Source organism: Mustela erminea, chromosome 18 (assembly GCF_009829155.1).
Source record: "Mustela erminea isolate mMusErm1 chromosome 18, mMusErm1.Pri, whole genome shotgun sequence".
NCBI classification, from domain to species: domain Eukaryota; kingdom Metazoa; phylum Chordata; class Mammalia; order Carnivora; family Mustelidae; genus Mustela; species Mustela erminea.
Window position 1 is genome coordinate 53,810,462 of NC_045631.1, and position 16,985 is coordinate 53,827,446.

Below are 16,985 nucleotides of genomic sequence, written 5' to 3' on the forward strand. Positions count from 1 at the left end.
TAACAAAAAAAGAAAGAAAGAAAGAAAGAAAGAAAGAAAGAAAGAAAGAAAGAAAGAAAGAAAGAAAGGAGAAAGAAAGAAAGATAAAAAGAAAGAAAGAAAGAAAGAAAGAGAGAAAGAAAGAAAGAAATGTCTAACAGACACCCTGCCGGCCCAGCAGGAAGAGGTCAGGTCCCCAAGAGCGGCCAAGGCAAGAAGCAGCCCAGGAAGCAGGGTCTCAAATTATAGCATTTGTGACTGTCACTTGGGCTCGTGGCTTAATCTCTGCAAGTCTCGGTTCCGTCATCCGAAAAACAGAGATGATGTTATTATGTGTCTTGCAGAGCTGTTAGGATTAAATGATATACGGCATGAAAACACACGGCAGATGCCAAATACACAGATAGTAATGGTCACTCTTAGGAAGGATTAGGCACGGACATATGGGCAGAAGCTGTTAGTTGATTACCCTACCATGTATTCTCCCTTTTCTACTTAGTAACGTAACTCTAAGTTTAAGCTGACACATTGTGGCCCAAAGCAAAAAGACTACATTTCTCAGCTCTTCCTGTAGCTAGCTATGGCCACGTGACCAAGATCTGGCCAAAGAAATGTAAGCAAAAGTGTTGTAGGACCTCGGGAAAGTGTGCCAAAAAGTGTTGGAAAGATGCCATTGTTTTCCTGTCTGCCTTTCTCACCTTCTGCTTTCAACGAGGACATGATGGCTGGTGCTCCAGCAGCCATTTTGGACTATGAAGGACACTGGAGATGGGAATCACGCATTAAAATGATCCAACAAGAAGATGGGAACCTGGGTCCCTGGTAACTCCAGAACCATCAAATCAGCGTTGGATGGCCTTTCTCTGGATTTCTGTTATGTGGGAGAGAATGCTCTTCTTTGTTGTTAAGTCATTGCCATTTTAGAGTTTCCTAGCGTCCATAATGGGTACAATATATCACATATCTAGAAAAACAGGATTCAGAGTCAGTCTAGACTAGTGATTCTCAAAGTGCAGCCCTGGACGGAGAGCTTGAGCAAGGACCTGGGAACTTGTTAGAAATGCAAATTCTCAGGCCCCACCCCAGACTTATTGAATCCCAAACCCTGGGAGTGAAGCCCAGCAGTCTGTGTTTTAACAAGTTCTCCAGGTGGTTCTGGTACACTCAAGTGTGAGAAACACTATTCTAGAGCAAAATTTCTCAGCTCTGGAAGTAATGTTTGGGGCTGGATAACTCTTCCTCAGGGTGTGTGTGCAGGGCGGGCGGCTGCTCTGTGCAGTGTAGATGATTAGCTGCATCCTTGACCTCTAGCCACTAGATCCAGTAGCACTCTCCTGTCCGTGTGACCCTGAAAAGTGTCTTAGACATCGTAAGTGAGGAAGGGTGGAAAAGGGGTTCAGCAAAGTCACTCCCAGTCGAGAAATGCTTTCTCTTGGTAGTGGTTCATTCTCAACCGTGGCTACACATTAGCATCCTGTGGAAAGCTTCTCAAAATCCCAATTTTCCCTCCAGCTGGGTTAAATCAGAATCTGCTAGGGCAGGACGAGGTAGCAGTTAAAGCTCTCCAGGTGATTCCAGCGTGTGCCAGCAACCCAGCGAGAGACGGCCCCAGGCCGGGGAAGGTGACCCACCACTATCCTGACAACGGGAAGCCCACAAGAGGCTCCCAGGCAGACGCTGTAAAAGCCTGACAGCTGTCAACCTGGGAATGGGCATCCTCGTCGCCAGATGGGGTGACTAGATGGGGAGGAATTCCTGGAGGCTGTGTCACCTCGTTTCCCATCAGAACTGGGCGGACGCCTCTCAGTGTCTCCCATGAATAACCACACAAAGCCTCAGTTCCCTCCCCTAATAAACAGCACACAATGGACCAGCTCCCATGAGCTAGAAACATGAGCTCATTCAACAAAAAGCATCATCTTAATAAAGACAGTGGTATGGCACTAGGGCCTATTTAGAAACGGGGAGCATTAATTCTCCTTCCAATTGGTAAACTCCCCGGGCGTTGAAACCCCAGTCCTCCCACGAGGATGCCTTCAGAGCAAAGGGAGATTTCCCATACACTGAGCGCAGCCCTGCAAATCAGCTTGGCTGGGGCTCCACGCTGGGTTGGAGCAGGAAGGAAGGAAGGAATTCAGTGAGAACCAGCAATGGAGAGAGGGACAGATGGACAGGTTGGTGCTCTGGAAAAGAAAGAGGAGGTCATGTGTGAATTGTTTCTCCTGCTGGGAACTGTCTTTTATTCCATTACTTTCTTCCCTGCTTGGCCTGCCTGAAATGCTGAGGCAAGCTCTTCCTCGTTTCCCTTGGCCCAAACCATTAAGTCCAGGATGGCACTGGGGGAGGTGGGGCAGGGGATGGAGAAAAGGAGGAGGAAGAGGAGGGGGAGGAGGAGGAGGGGAAAGAGAGAAGCTCACAGGGCTCTGGCATTCTTAGGTATCCCTTCCTGCCAGTTCCCGGAGGAGCTGGCTTTTCTGTGTCCCGCTTGCATCAGCCCTGCCTGGTTAGCCCAGATGCGAAGAGGAGTCTGTAACCCTCGGAGGTAAAGCCCCCTGACCCCACCGCGAGTCTCTAGGGGGCTAAGGTTCAGCACAACAGAGCCCACCAGTACATTCCCGTCCTTTCTCAGAGGTCCTGCCTTCTGCTCCTTCAGTAGCCGATCCGGAACAAGGTAGAAGAAGTCCAGTTCTCTGTGCCACGGATGCGGAGGAAGCAAGGAAGGAACTCAGGTCCTTCTTCTGTTCCGCGGGGACCTTTTGACAGGCTCCTGGGTTATCCCAGTCTCTCGTGTGCAGGACCGGCTGCTGGCACTGGCCACTTCCAGGTGCCCCCACCCTCTCCCTGTACTACGGCCCTTCTCCAGCTTCAAAATCTACCTCCCGCTTGACAAAACCCCCGGTTCCCTCCAGCCTGTAAACCTCGTGTGCAAATGTCCTGACTCTTGCAAATGTGTTAAAAAATAAACTTTAAAAAGCTTCCAGATGTTCTGTTTGTATGGTGGTGTTTCTCTGCGGCTGTCTCCAGAGGCCAGCGCCTGCGGTCCAGCATCCTGACTGCCCAGAGGAACTACGAGGCGGCCAAGGGGCACGGCCTGGGGCTAGCGGAGGGGGATGCTCCTTCCACTGGGACTAGCCTCCACCAATGGTTCCATCAACCCTCCCCCCCTGCAAAGGTACGACTCTGCGCTTCCCCCTTTATTCTCCCACAGTCCGTCACGGCCCATGCCTTCCTAGAATACATCCTCGGGGTTCTTTCTACGGAGCATAGAGACCTCCAAAAGACCCCAAAAGGGCAAGCCTGAGATCCCCGAATGAGAGGCCTTCAGGCTCCACGTCCTCAGGGTGCCCACCTCATGGCTCCCTTGACATCCTTCTACGAACCGCCTTTGACACAGAGTCGAGCAGGAAATGACACGGGGAGTCCCTTACATGTAAGGGGTGAAATGGTGTTCGCAGCTGGTCAAGGCCCCTGGGGGCTGGTGGCCTCTGATCTGTAGGAAGGAAATTGCCAACGGGCAGCCCTGGGCACACATGGCCCCACACGCACCCTTCCCAGCACACACACACCTGAGGGCAGAGGATTCTTTGCACAAGGTGACGCCTGCTCCCTTTGATGCTCGCCGGATGTGTTCCCATTGGGTGAGAACCAGACCTCAATAAAACCGGGCATTATCAAGAGGCTGGTGGTTTGTGATTGCCCCCGCCTGTTATCTCTGTGGCCCCGGGTGGGGCCGCTTTGCGGTTCTCCACTGAAAAGCATTAACTTCTAGGTGGATCAAAGACCCTTCCGAACCAGCCAACCTGGGTCTCTTGTTTACCCCCATGAGATTGTGCCTAAAGATGGACTTTCGAGATAATAGGGACCCCAGTCCCACCCTCCCCTCGGTCCTCTCCTCATCACGCAGCCTGTCCCTCCAGGGCCACCCAATGGCCAACCACAAGGCCCTTCTCCTCTCCCTCTTCAGATGGCCCGTTTAACGACAGCTAATCGGGCACGGGGCCCCAGAGCGGCCGGCTCTGCTCTAACAACGGGGACCACGGGCACAGAGAGACACCTACTTGCAAGCCTTGCAAGAGCTCCTCTGTCCTCTGCGAATCACGCCGGGGATGGGGTTCCAGAGATCACCGGGTTCACCGGGATCACCAGCCCTCACCGGGTCCTCTGTGGGGCTCTCCTGTCTACCCAGACGTGGGAGGGCCCGTGGCCAGCCTTCAGTGAGGACACGGCGGGATTTCTGACCTGTCTGGATCGAAAACACCAAGGACAGTCAACCACATGGGAGAGAAAGAGCTCGTGCATCCCAGGACTGCCATGCCAGTGGGCTTCGGGGGCTCCGAACGTTCCTTCTCGGCACCTCGCAGGTGTGTCCCGGGGCAGTGGGAGGCTCGCTGTGGCATCACACATCAACGGACGGACGAACGAATGATTGATGGAACCAGAGAAACACGAGCAACCCAGGCTAGTCATCTCCCAGGTGTGGGAGGGACGTGGGCGCCCGACACTCATCCCTACGGGCAGGAAAACAGTCCGGAGGCAAGTGGCACTGGAGACATCTCCGCTTACAGGAACGGAGTCAAATCGAGGACAGAGTCCCAGATCTCGGGCAAGTGCCCCCAACACCCTGTGACCCACACGGTAAGCAGGAAGGAGAACAGTGCCTAGTCCGTTGTAGGACCATCGTGAGGACTGAGTGAAACGCAAAAGGCTCCGTAAGGGCATCGGTCAGCATCATCGCACCTACCCCATCTGTACGAAAAAATACAGGAGCGCGCTTCCCGGGAAGGAGGGACGATGAGTCAGCGCTTGGTTATTTTCCTGGTCTAGACCAGACCTCACAGGTGTACAGGGACTCCAGGCCCATCTGACGTTACGTTTCTCTTTTCCTTTTGTTATCAATAATGTTGTCTGTAGCCCTTCGATTGCATGTGTGGGGCTGCGTGCTTAGTACAGGGGGCAGGTGACACGGCCCCGCCTCAGGAGCCCCCACCGTGAGCCAGGCAGACGGGGCGACATGAATCGAGCTCCAGCTCTGCTGCTGTTCTACCTGGAAGTGCATGGACGTCCTTGGGCTCCAGCTCCTGGGTCCCACCCTTGCCCCTCTCCTCCTTGGAGACACTAGTGGCTGGACAGACAGCTCAGGCCACCCAGAAGGGCAAGGGGGCCTCCAGGGTCTGGCCCCAGCACCGCCGCCTGGACGGCAAGGGGCGTGGGTGCCAAATGGACAGGGGACACGGGGCCTCAGCACCTGCCCGTCAGGACTCGGCCAGGCTGCTACCCAAGGCTGCAGCTGGGCTTTCAGAGGCCGGGGGAGGTCAGGCAGCAAGTTCACAGGACAGGCCACCCACAAGGCACATCAGGGCTGCTGGACTGTCCCCGGGGCCAGTGCAGCTCCGGCCCTTGGCCCTGACTCGGAACACTCGACCATATGGCTTCCCTCGGGGAGGATGAGAAGAGGAAAAGAATAAACCGGGGGCAAGAGAGAGAGCCACACCTCCCTCTGGACACCGGGGACCCTTCCCGGGCTTAGGGGAGGGGAGGCTGGCACAGCCCCCAGCAGCAGGTCGGAGCAAAGCAGGCGGACGTCCCTCCAGGAAATGGGCAACCGTGACCGCAGCGTGCCCACGAGGACCGGGGTCTCCCTGTGTTCTGCATGCAGGGCCGGGGAGAGAGGCTCCCAGGGTCGGATCTGAACTTCAAACGGCCTGAACCTAGGGTTACTTCACGCTTTTCTAATGAAAGATCCAAACTGGATTTTCATGTTTGCAGAGACAGCTTTGCCCAAAAGTGTAGGCAGCGGAACAAAACAGGAAGAGAACTCTCTCTCTCTCTTGCTCTCTCTCCCCCTTCCCTCCCGAAGTCCAGGGTGGGGGCTTGGGGAGGGCAGGCGAGGGGGCAAACAAAATCTTGGCAGCCTGGGCCTGTAGGTCCCCTGGAGCCTGCTTGTGTTCTGTTAGAAGCTTTTCTCTTTTCTTTGGTCCCGCAGACACCAGTTGGTTGGTCACTGGTCCGGGCAGGGGTGGGGGTGGAGAGGAGCTGGGTGAGGCTCGGGAAAAAGAGAAGAAAGAGGTGAAGAACGGATTCTCCGGCGCAGCTGGAGAGAAAAGAGCCCGGGTGCCTCATCGGGGCGTGCTGGGACTTGCTGGAAACCAGAGCCCCAGCTGGCAGGAGGAGGGTGGACAGTGGAACCAGAATTCAAAGGGGCAGCCGGAGGAGGGGGGGGACGATGGGGGAAGAAAGGGAGGTTTCAGTGAATCATACAAATGAGAGACAGAAAGGATGTCAGGCCACCTTCTCTTCCTTCCTCTCCTAATGTGAATTATCTCATTAGCCCCGAGGTTCCCAGAGGCCGACGCTAAATGATTCCTGTAATGGGGAGCTCAGTCCCCAGCCTCTCTATGGGGTCAGACTCCTAGAAGGGCTCTTAAAGGGACAGTAGCAAACCACGTCAGACAATCCGTGCGACACGGAGTGCCTTCTCCAGATGCTTCATGCACCGTTAGTCAGACCCTTGCGTCCTGTGTTTCCACGGACGAAAATTTACTGTGAGGAGACAGTTACGGACATCGGGATGGGCTCGTCAAGGACACCCCCTTCCCCACCAAAAATGAGAGTCACCGTTCAAACCCCCGGCACCTGTAAATGTCGCTTTATGTGCCAAAAGGGACTTGGCAGGGGGGATCAAGTTAAGAGTCTTGAAATGGGGAGAGGAGATGCTGGATTATCCAGATGGGCCCTGAACGCCACCACAAGGGTCCTTATCAGAGGGAGGCAGATGGAGGGCTGAGCACAGAGAGAACAGATGTGAACGCAAACACCGAGGCAGAGGCTGGCGTGATGTGGCCACAAGCCAAGGAATGTGGCAGCCTCCAGAAGCTGCATGAGGCCAGGAACGACTTGTCCCTGGAGGCTCTGTAAGGAACGGGCCCTTCCCACGACTTCATTTTAGTCCCATAAGGCTCATTTTGGTCTTCTGGCTGCCGGGACTGTAAGACAGCACATTGGTGGGTTGTTGTTTTTTAAGAGAGAGAGAGAAGGACAGTATCCACACACATTTCCCTGCACAGCACGGGGAGGGGCAGAGGGAGAAGGAGAGAGAGAAGCTTAAGCTGGGTCCACACCCAGCATGTGAGCCCAATGAGGAACGTAAATGACCCTGAGATCACGACCTGAGCCAAAAATCAGGAGTTGGATGCCAAACCCATGGAGCCACCAGGTGCCTTACATTTGGGTTGTTTTAAATCACCCAGTTGCTGGTGATGTGTTACAGCAAACCCCCGAAACCAGGATGGATATGAATCAAGTTCTTGCTACCAGGCTGGTCTTCAGAGCCTTTCATGGCAAAATAAGAAACTGGAGGAACATCAAAGAACTGTTCAAAAGTAACTATGCCATGGGTTCAACAAGGAAATACTATATAACCATAAAAACACTGAAATATCCTTTTCTTAAAAATAAAGGATGGATGTATAACTGAGTACAGATCCTGAGTATTTTCCTTTTATAAAATTTTCCAACAGTAAGCAACTTATAACTACGTCTGTCAACATATAAGTCACAATTTGGCAGAGAGAGAGGCTGAGAATCCAGGCTGGGTACCATTCTGGATTGTGAAGACTGTCCCCTGGCAAAGGTCTCTGCTCATACACGCACCTCAGCCTGGCATCATGGCCCTCGGCCCACGGGCCAGTGGGCTTGCAGACTCTCGTCCCTAACATGCAAATCAGTCCTGTCTCCTCACAAGCAGTCTGGTCCCAGGGACCCCTCACCTCAAGCCTGTTCTCCTACCCTACCAGACAGCACATTCTTGTCAGCCTCATACTCTTAGACCAAGGCGTGCCTAACAAATTACTACAATCTGGTGGCAAAAAGCAACAGAGACTTCTGTCCTCCTAGTTCAGGAGGATGGAAGTCCAAAATCAGGGTGTGGGCAGGGCTGGTTCCTTCCAGAGGCTGGGAAGGGGAACCCATTCCAGGCATGTGTCCCAACGGCTGCTGGCTGCCAGCCATCCTTGGCTTGTGGATGCTCCCCTCCGATTCTGTTCCCATCTGGAGACCCCCCATCCTCTCTGTGTCTCTCTGTTCCCTGTCTCTCCTCACCAACTTGTCAATGGATCCTTCGTGAATCATACTTGCAGAGACCCTATTTGCAACCACGTGGTCACATCTGAGGTTCTGGGTGGCCGTGACTTCTGGGGGATGCTCTTCGAGGCACTGCACAGGTGGCCTCCACGACACTCTCTCCTCCAGCTTCCTTTACTTCAAGTCTCAGCAACTCCACAAGGCCTGCTAGGATTCTTCCTGGTCCCAGATGTCAATCGCTTCTGGAAGGACTAGGAAGCAGACAGAGTCTCCTGCCATGACAAGGGCGTGCGGCCTCAGGAGAGATGGAATTCTCCACTGTGCAAGGTTCCTGCAGAGAACACCTCTCTGGAAAGCCTCAGGGGAGATCCTGGTCTGGCCAGGAGACGGAATGAGACGGTCAGGGAGAGTCTGGCTTTAGGAGAGCAGGAACTGTGCTAGATTCACTTGGCACGGCGCTGGGCAAGGAAAAGACACTCACCAGGTGTTCACTGCCCCACCAGAGAGGCCCCCACAAATGCCAGCATTCCTTCTTTCATTGAGTATGTGGAACATTTTAGAACAAAACAAAGAATTTGACGATGTGTATATTCAATGACTATTTGCAGAGCGACCTCTCCATAAACCGCACTACGAGATACAATCTGACGTTCCTACACGCCTCTCTCTTCTTTTGTGGCAAGACGGTGACAGACCACAAGGCCAGAGATCATTAAATCAATACCTCCACGATTAGGCAGACTGAGACCCAGCGCCCCCAGAGTTTCTATATGGGCAGGTGGTGGGTTCCTCAGGAAAGCCTACGAAATAAGGCCCTTGCTCCTTGTCGGCCCACTGCAGAAGGGAGAGAAGGCAGAGGAGCTTTCTCTGCAGCAGCCAAGGGCAGTGTCTCTGTTCCTGCTGCAGCCCAGACAAAGGACACCAGCCACATGGTGATTTATCAGCCGTGAGAGGTCCAAGGATCTCTTAGGCCACAGGTGGGTGTCTGGAAAGCCACCCTCCCGGGGAGCACAGACCACAGACCCTGCACAGTGCCTCATCCCCGATCTGGGTGGCCCTTGGCCACTCCCGAAGCCTCGCCACAGTGCTCAGTGATCTCAGCTGGCCTCACACAGACCCTGTCAGGGGAGCAGGACAAGTGATGTTATTCTTCCCACTTTACAGATGGGGAAACCGCCTGAGCGCTGGATGACTTGCTCAGGGCCACCCAGGGAGCGTGTGTCCCGGCCAGGAGCCCAGGGCCCTCCGTCCGTAGCCCAGGCAGGCAGGTGGCATCCCCACCGCCCCCCTGAGTGGCTCCCGAGCGCTTTAGGGCCTTCCACGGGAGACAACAAATACCGGGGGCGGCTCTTCCCTTTGGGTGCTGGGCTGCTTTTTGGGGGACCTTGGGAAGCCTGACTCCCTAAAACTCCCACTCTTCCTGGTCCATCCCCCGTCCTCCTTCTGCTCGACGGCTGCACGTGGAAGGGCAGGGACCGGCGGGGGCAGGCCTGACCTGTGTCTGGGCTGGGCCTCTCCCAAGAGTGGCGAAGCCTGCCTTTTGGGATCCAGAAGGAGAAGCCCTTATGTACGTGTGTACTCTTCCCGGCCTGGAGAAAGAGGGAGGCAAAGCAGAGCTGACCTGAGGCCTCGCTCTCCTCTTGAGGTTTGCCCACCTGCCCCACAGAGGTTCTCCAAGCCGTCCCCTGTTGTATCACGCTGTCTCAAGCCACCCCAGGAAGAGGCTGGGTGACTTCAGGGCAGGAAAGAGCTGGAAGAAGGCTACCCACTTCTGGGGCCACAGGTCAACAGGGCAGGGATTAATTATCTTCGGGTCAGGCCTCTGGAGGAGGAGGTGGGGTTCTTTGGCTAGGGCCCCTGGCCTGACAGAGCCCACACCACCCAGAGGCATTCACGGCAGAGCTGATGGAGGCCCAGGAGCCAGGACTCGGCAGGCGGCACCTGCACACGAGCCCGGGCCAGTCCCGTCCACAGCCCGCGCCGTCTGGAATGCCCGGGATCAGGCGGGCTCCTGGGACCTAGTCTTCCGGCCAAGGCTTCCCCTTACCAAACCACTTCTCGGTCCCCTTCCTCGTCCTGGGTGGAATGTGTGTCATCCTCAGAGCGCCCGGGGACACGTGGTACAACCCAGAGCTGCGTGGGCTCCTCTGCCTTCGGGGTTCAGGCCGGAGAGGAGCCCTCGGAAGGTGAGCGAGAGGCTCCACAGGCTCTGGGAAGCCCAATCTTGGCCGGCGTCCGGTTCCCATGACAGTCTTCCTGGCAGCGTTAATAACTAACCCCGTCCCAGACAGGTGCTGGCGGCCTGGCCTCAGGAGTTCTCGCGCAGGGTTGACAGTGAGTCACTTCCCTTGCATAGTTTGCTTGCAGACTGAGTCACCCAGAGGCCGAGCCTTCCGTACACGTTCTCACACCTGGGCCAAGGCACATTCGTGCCCATGTCCTTGACCCCCTCGTCTCCAGTCAGCTGCGCCCTGCGAAGTCGACCCTCACGGCCGGGGCCACACAAGTGTCCCCGTGAGCCAGCCTCTGCCCTGCCCCCAACCCACCCACTCCCTCAGCAGGGACGGTGACCCCAGGGCCCAGGGAGTCTGGAGAGATGTCAGAGACGGGTGCGGGACAGGTGGTCCCCTGGGCCCGATGCTGGGTCATGTATCTGTCACCTCGGACCTTTACCCTAAAGAGCACTCTCATACCTTCCCACTCCTCCACTGCCAAACGAAGGACGACTGGACGTGGAAAGTTCTCAACAAGGAGCCAAAGCACGAAACTGTGAAGCCATGTTGGCTCCACCACTCTGGGGAAGGACAGAGGCTCTGGGGTGGTAAACTGAGTCTCATGACTGTGGCCATGCTCTCTGTGCACTGCGTCAGGTGGGAGAAAGGCCTGGCCTGGCAGGACCAGGACCAGGTTCCATGGGCTCTGGGGACACCTATTAAATAAACCTTGCCTAGAAGAACAAACTGTCAGGGAACCCTTTGTCCCCCAACTCTTATATGGTATTTTCCTACAAAAAGGATTTTTATTGAAGACACAGAGAGAGAGAGAGAAATATGAAAAATGAAAAACAAAACAAAACAACAACAAACAACAAACCCCAAAACGTCACTGAAATCGTTTGGGGATTTACTCCTGTTTAATCCTGAGAAAGTCCCTCCCGCCACCTGGTTTCCAAAACAGATGCTAAACACAGATGAGCTCAGGTTGGACCGCGCTGGGCGTCTCACGGCCAGGGGCTCCTGGCAGGTGCGAGACTGTCAGGTTGAGAAAAGATGACACTGTTTCTAGCATCGGAAGATGTCCAGTGTGCAGGCGTGGCGGGAAACCTGACACCTCACCAGCGCCTCCCCCCCAGCACCTGGCCTTTTGGATGACCTCCCCTTGTCTGGAGGAGGCGATGGGGTGACAGGGCGCTCCCTGGGGGCGGGTGGCCCCGTATCGCCCACTCTCAGGAGTCAGAGTGCAGCCCATCCGCAGGGCTCTGAGACCACGGCTACAGCCCCGTGCACCCCGGGGAGCCCCCCGGACTTTCCAAACTGAATTTTGAAATCGGTTTTGGCAGCCGTGGCCATGGCGCACCCACCCAGGCCATGAGGGCCTCTCCCCACCACACGCGTCCTGCACATCGTGTCCAGGGCCCCAGCGCCGAGGGGACAGAGGCCAGAGGGGAGCAAGGCTCCACTCCCGGGGGCTGACTCGGGGAGCCCGAGTGAGTCATCAGGCCTGAGCGGTGACCACGACGTCCCGGGGTGAAGTGGGAGGCCTGAGGACGGAGCCCGCTGCCCAGACGCGAGCCACGGTGACTCACATTTGGACCCCGAGGGAAAGTTCCATCTGCGAGTCCTCTGGATGGCTCCCGTCTCCCGGGTGAGGTCATCCGCGCTGCCGCTCAGAACTGGGACATGCTTCTTTCTCCCAGAACCCCGGCATTTCACTCGCAATTATGGTTAGGGCAGAAATCCTCATCCCAGCCACAGCCGCTCGCCCTGCCCACCGCACACACACGCACACACGCACGCACACACACACATGCATACACACACATGCGTGCACACACGCATACACACATACACACACCTGCGCACACACGCACGCACACACACATGCATACACACAACAGACGGACGGTAGGGGAGAGGCTGTCCTCCCTGGGTGTCGGGCTTTTTCATCGTTCTTTATGCCAAGGGGTCAAAAGGCAGCGACGGGGACAGGCCTTTGAGAGGAGGGACACTAAATCTGCGCCCGTTGGTTCGACCGTGTTGTCGCTGCTTCTGACGATGGCCCTGTGGGTCCAGCCGTCAGGCTACCATCTTGCTCCACGTCCCCAGGGGCCATCGGCCTGGAAGCCGAGGAGAGCACAGCCTCGGGTGGAAAGAGTCCCCTGCAGAGCAGCGCTCAGGAGCTCGGCAGGGTCGTTCAGAAATACACTCGAGCCTGGGAGAAACGTGCAGGCGAAGACCTCACCCTGCTCACTGTCCTGTGCTTTGCAAGCGAGTGTGACAGGGCGTGTGCACTCGGCTAAGGCTTTGCTGGGGACGGACTGCAGTTTCCGGTGCACGTCAGCTCACGGGACATTAGCTAACAAGCACCACGACCAGGTCCTCATGGAAACGTTCTGAGAAAGACACGTCTGTCAGGCGGGAGCTCTGGCGCACGCTGAGCCGTCCCCACCTGGACGGTCACGGCGACCGCAGGGCGGGAAGGACCAACGGCGAAGGCGGACATTCCCGCAACCGTGAGCTCCCTATGGTCAGAGGAGGAGGACGATGAGGTCGAGGCAGGGAGGCTGCGGAGGGAGCGCGTGGCCCCCGCCAGAGGGCTGTGGGGACCCCATGCGGGATGGTCTCGAGCTGCATCCCTGAGGGCGGCCGCCCCCCCCCCACTACCCTCCCCACAACTGGAACAGGAAAGCCAGAGCCTCTGGTCCCTCCTCCCGTCATTTCCCACCATTCCCTTCTGTTTCCCCTTTCCCTTCTCCTTGCTGCTGGGCCCAGCGCGGCCCGACTGAGGCCTGGAGACCCCCCCGGGCAGGGAGGAGCAGAGAGGGACCCGCCACCACCCCGTGCAAGACGCCATCCTAAATAGGCAACCACAGCTGCTGAGAATCATGCCCTGAGGAACAGCCTGGAAGCTTCTCGGCTCATCCCCGCTGGAAATGCCATCCGTGGTCACATACCTGAGATCAGGCCCGACAGGCGCCGGCACCTCAGTGCCCCTTCCGCGCGGGCCATCGGCCGCCTGCTGCTCTGCTCCTCTCTGTCTCCAAACCAGCCCCCAGGAAGGGCGACCGCAGCACACTTGTCTCACTGGTCTCAGAATCCTGCTGTGACTCCCGGTTCCCTCACTGGGAAAGCCTGACGCTCCCTTTCCCCCGACCCCTGCCCCCGCCCTGCCACCCAGGCTCTCCCTGGCCTGGGTCTCATTCCAGTTCCACCGTGCTCCTGTCCTCGGCCTGAATGTCACTGTTCCCTCTGCGGAACCCTCGTCCCCAGCGTTTCACGGACCGGATCCTTGGAGCGTGTGCACAGGGGTCACCTCCTCAGTGAGGTGTCTGCTCCGTTCAACGCTGCACCCAGCCCTCCCCTCCCTGCCCTGCACACGCGGCCTCCCTTTGTGCCCCCATGTCTGCTGTCTTGCACAACACCGTCACCTTATGTACAAGCTAATTAACCCATATACTGTTTTGCTGTTTGCCATCCACCGTCTCCCGCACTAGAAGGCCAGTCCCGTGACAGCAAGATGGTGTTCTCCGCCTAGAACGGTCCCAGCACGCAGTGAGCCTCTAATAACGCTCTGTTAGGCCATTCCCACGGGTGCAAGGGGCCGTGTATCTTAAGGAATGAACCGCTCTTCCTGGGGGAGGGAAGGGAGAAGCCGGGCTAAGGCAGAGGGTGCTGTGTCGCCAAAGGCAGTGCCCACACTGGCCTGGAAAGTCCCCTGGAGTCGCTCAGTCCTGTCCCCGCCCCAACTCACACACAGCCTGCTGGTCACCCGGGCACACGCAGCCACCAAGGAACCCTTTCGCCAACGGACTCCTCCCCAGCCCCAACCTCCCACCGGACGCCCACACCGGGGAGCCAGCGGGGAGAGCACGGAGCACGGAGGCAACGTGTGGAAATATTCCAGATTCGGGGTTAGGATACACAGCAGGTCAGTTTGGCTCTGAGGATCCAAATTTGGGTGGGAAGTGGGAGCAATTAACATTAAGTGTCCTGTGAGAGCTGGTTGCTGGGATAAACCAGAAGGGAACCAGGACAAGGCGGCGGCTTTTTGGTTTTCTTTGGCCTTTTTTTTTTTTTTTTTTAATCAGAAAGTGGCAGGATGAATACTGGATTTAAGAAAGAAGTTTCAAGAAGACAAAGGCAAGATCGTTTTAGGAAAGAAAGACTAGAAATTCCCAAGGTCGGAGCCCCTCATGAGCGTCCCAGCTTGCGCGACCCAAGTCCAGATCAATAGCGTGGCTGGGAGAAGGGGCGGGAAGGATCAAACCGAAAGTCGCCGGGGAGCAACTGCCAGGATTTAGTGTTCCAGGGGGTGGAGGCGTGAACACCGTTAACACCACTGGACATCATCCTTCTGCCTGACCCATGCGGAATAAGATACGTAAGGAAGGGAAGAGACAGGGCATCTGCCGAGGTCTAGACTTTTATTGGTATCCACTGTATTGTCCCATGTAACCCACGACCTCCCCTGAGGACAAGGTATCAGCACCAGCATCTTCTAGGTGAGGAAACAGAGGCTTAACAATGCACCCAAGATCCTATCCGGAGCTAACGAGGGGAAAAAAACAGCCGCTGACATTCACTGTGTGCTTTGTCCGTTCCGGGCACTGGGCCAGGCATCTCACTCTGTATCCTCTCATCTCGTGCCACGACACGGCAGGGACGGCTCGTTCATTGTCCCCATTTTACAGATGGGAAAACTGAGGGCTAGGGGAGGGAAGGTCAGCAGCGACAGAAGGCAACCCCGGGTGAGCAAGCGTTCCTCTGCTTCCTCATCTGTAGGCTGGGTATGACACGCTCCCCTGCTGGCATTTCGAGAGGTGAGAACGAGTTCACCCAGGTAGACGCCGTGAGAACCCAGCCCGCCTGGAATTCACTGCAAGGACTGTTAGTATTTATTAACCTGTGTCTCTGGACCTTCTCCGACAGCTAACTGCAAGGCTCCTCCTGCCAGTCAGCCCTCTGGGCTAGCAGGCGGGTGTGGGTGCAGGAGGGCTGTCTGGGAAAAAGGAGGTTGGCTGCAGAAGGAATAAACCCCCACCCCCACCCCGAGCGAGCCGAGCAGCAGGGGTGTGGCTCTGCTCTGATTACCCGCCGCCTCACCTTCTGTCTTGTCCTTCTTTTCTGGGCTCGGAGCACCTCCCTAGGTCAGCCTCAAAGCTCTGATTTCACCTAGAAAAAGAAGGGAAAGTTATGCCAGGAAAAGCAGAGTAAAACTCATCTGCAAACTTAAAATCTAGAGGGAGTGGTCTCCGAATGCCCCACAGCCTTCCAGGAACATAGGCGTTTAATAATTGTTTAGTCTTCAATATAGAATAAAACTACATTCCTTCTGAACAAAGGCAAAAACCCATTTCCTCTGTCAGTCACAGACATGGCAAACTGGAAGGTGACTTTCAAAGAAATACAGATGTTCATTCTAATAAGGAGACCTACAAGAAAATGGAAGGAAGGTTACATTGGAGAGCAATTTTTTTCAAGTTAAAACTTAAATTTACAGGGGGCTTGTACACCTCCCCCCCAAAATAATAATCTATTGTCACAGTCCTGAGTTGTTCTGTTTTGGGGGCCCCTTTCCTCAAAGACTCTTATGACACTGTATCTGAATTGTTTTATGTTCTGACCACATGGCACGTCTGAGTTCATGATATGGATCGCCCATGAGGAACCTCTAGCTCGGTGCCCGGTCCCTGTCGTTATGAGCTAGACCTTCCCTGCCTCCTGCGTGAGTTTCTGGAGTGCAAGGCTACGGCGTGTCATTCCTGAGCAAAGGCACGAGGTTACCGGCAGAGTTGCCGCTGCTGCTAAAATAGATATTTAATCTTTAAATCCGACCTCTGTCCAACCTGATTCAGACACCAGGAAGGGTAGTATTTCAAAAGGTGTTTAAGATAATAGCCCCATTCTAAGCTTCCCCATCATTAGACTCAAAGAAATCACTCTAGACCCCTAGGCTGGCAAATGAAAACAGAGAGAAGAAAAAAAGGGGAAAAATAATACCATCAGATTTGAAACAGAAAACTTGTAACCTTCACTCACAAGGGAGAGGATTGTTTGGGTGGCGTTTTGTTCTTTCCCTGGATGCACACAGACATCATCTTGGGGCTTGGATCACTCCCGTGGTTTCTAGAGTTACGGAGGACCAGGTCCAGGCTGGTCCTCTGTGGCCAACCCCACCAGCCAATGCCCACTGCCACCACACACCCTCCAACGCCAAGTCGGGCAGCAGAACGGATTCCCACTCCTGTTACTGCCTTATATAGGGCCACCCCCACACCCAGCCCAGGTTCAGTCTCTTAGGTGCGGAACATCCCATAACCTCATTCAAGCTAAAGCCTTGCATGGAATGGACTGTAGCCTGACCCTTCCAGGGGAAATAGGAAATTGGACACAAGTCGATCTAAGCTCACCCGGCCCCAAGACATTTCAGTCCAACCAAAGCAAGCCGACCTCGGGGAGTGGGGAAGTGGAAAACCCTAGGGTAGGGGGAGAGCTGGAGGAGACGAGGGGTTCTCACCGTCCAGGTCCCCAGACTTGGCTACCTGCTGAAACCACTGTTCCCCATTCCCCTGGGCAGCCTGAAAGACATCTTGAAGCCTAGACCTCGTTCCCAGCAGTTCTGATTGGCAGAAACTCAGTATTGGGTTAAAAAGAACTGAAGCTCCCCAGGTAAGTCTAACATGCATTGAAATGTAGGGACCATCTGGA

At 55.6% G+C, this 16,985-nt stretch overlaps 1 long non-coding RNA gene across 7 annotated transcripts in view; it reads right to left on the minus strand.

Moving 5' to 3' along the window:
• The window catches only part of LOC116577109, a 161,852-nt gene that overhangs the window by 19,866 nt on the left and 125,001 nt on the right, over positions 1 to 16,985 (minus strand). For all 7 annotated transcript variants that reach the window (XR_004280389.1, XR_004280387.1, XR_004280391.1 and 4 more), the window contains exon 2: positions 15,381 to 15,449. This is a non-coding gene — a long non-coding RNA (uncharacterized LOC116577109). The remainder of the gene's footprint in view (positions 1 to 15,380; positions 15,450 to 16,985) is intronic.